Here is a 1,798-nt window from a genome sequence, read left to right on the forward strand (position 1 = left end):
TTTATTAGATGGGACAGTTAAAGTGTGACGGGGGGCAAAAAGAGGTGATGACATACAACCTGCTCGACCCACTAAGCCACAAGTAGCCCCACACACAAATACGTTTTCAACTGAAAAACATATAAACCCATCAATAAAATTATACCGTGAAAAACTATATTTTTAATGCTGTTCATCTGGTGTCTTTACATATTTTAACATGTTCTAATACTGTTCGCTGAAATGCAAAAAGCAGTGAACCTTCCTCTTGACTCCTCATCCTCACACACACACCTCCCCATGTTTAACTGTATATTCTGTTCATTTTCTGCAAAAATAAAAATATTTTTGATTTAAAACCAAAAGCAAAGCATGATGATCCAGTGTAGTGGACATATAATTAATTATAATTTCCTCCCAACATAAAATCAAAACAAATTTGGGCTGCACATTTCTGTCATCCTGTCGTCCATCTTGGTTCTGAGAGATCTGTGTTGCACATACAACACCTGGCCAGAGGGTGGCAGTGTGTGGCATGATGCATTCAGGTCCACTGTAGTGACCTTTACATAGCTCTGCTCTGTGGTGATGACTGTGTGTGAAAGGGTTAATGACGCTCACAGCTCAGTGAGCATCAGTTGGTGCAGTGTACATGTCTTTGTCCTCTCAGAGGGTGGAGTAGGGTGTGTGTGTGTGTGTGTGTGTGTGTGTGTGTGTGTGTGTGTGTGTGTGTGTGTGTGTGTGTGTGTAAACCAGTCCAAGGAGGAACTGTCAGCGCTGGTCCGACCTGTTTCTGACACCTCAGACAGTTTAGATCCACTCAGGACAGATGTTCCTCTGTGATTTAAACACTGAGGTGGAGACTCTGCGTGGCTGCTGTTGTTCAACAGGTTTGCTCTCACACTCCTCTCACACAGAAGCATCACACAGATACTTCTTCTCTGTTTGACCCCACATATATACCATGACTGTCAGCCTCAGAGAGTATCAGTGAGAGTGTGACCCCTGCTGCTCTGAGACAGTACTGTCCCTCCTCTACAGCAGTGTATCCACAGTCTGGGGCCCTGTGGCATGTCTTTAAAAATATGAGACATGTGGCCCCAAACACACTTAACATTTAATGTTTAAAAGTTAAAAGTTGAAGACAAAATCCTGGAGTTGAGAAAAGTCTCTGTAACAGTTTAGTTTTGGCCAATTGTTTTTAAACGAGACATAAAATAAAGTGATTTTGATGAATTTGTTTTTTGTTTTGTTTTTTTGACAGAAGCGTTCATCGCACAGTTTACACAGGTGCAGCTGAAACAATTAGTGACGACATATATATCTTATATTTTATTTTTAATAGTTTTATGTCATAAGTACTTGTGTTAAACACTGTGCATTAATGCACATTATATTTTTTTATTTTAATGTACATTTTCATTTCTATTTTATTTTATTTATTGCTTTATATTTACATACTTCTATTTCATACTTTTATTCATACTTATAATTTTCTATTCTTTACATTGAAGCAACTGTAACGAATCACAATTTCCTGTCGGTGATCTATAAAGTATTGTAACGAATCACAATTTCCTGTCGGTGATCTATAAAGTATTTCTGATTCTGATTCTGATTCTGATTCTGATCAGCCAAATAATCATTGAGCCAGCTGACAGAATATTAAGTGGCGACTATTTTGATAAATACCTTACAATATAATGAGGAAAACTCTGTGTGTGTGTGTGTGTGTTCCACGTTTTTCTCCTCACTGACTTGGTCAATCCATGTGAAATTTGGCACAGTGGTAGAGGGTCATGGGAGGATGCCAATGAAG

This window comes from Epinephelus moara, chromosome 2 (genome assembly GCF_006386435.1).
Source record: "Epinephelus moara isolate mb chromosome 2, YSFRI_EMoa_1.0, whole genome shotgun sequence".
Lineage (NCBI taxonomy): Eukaryota > Metazoa > Chordata > Actinopteri > Perciformes > Serranidae > Epinephelus > Epinephelus moara.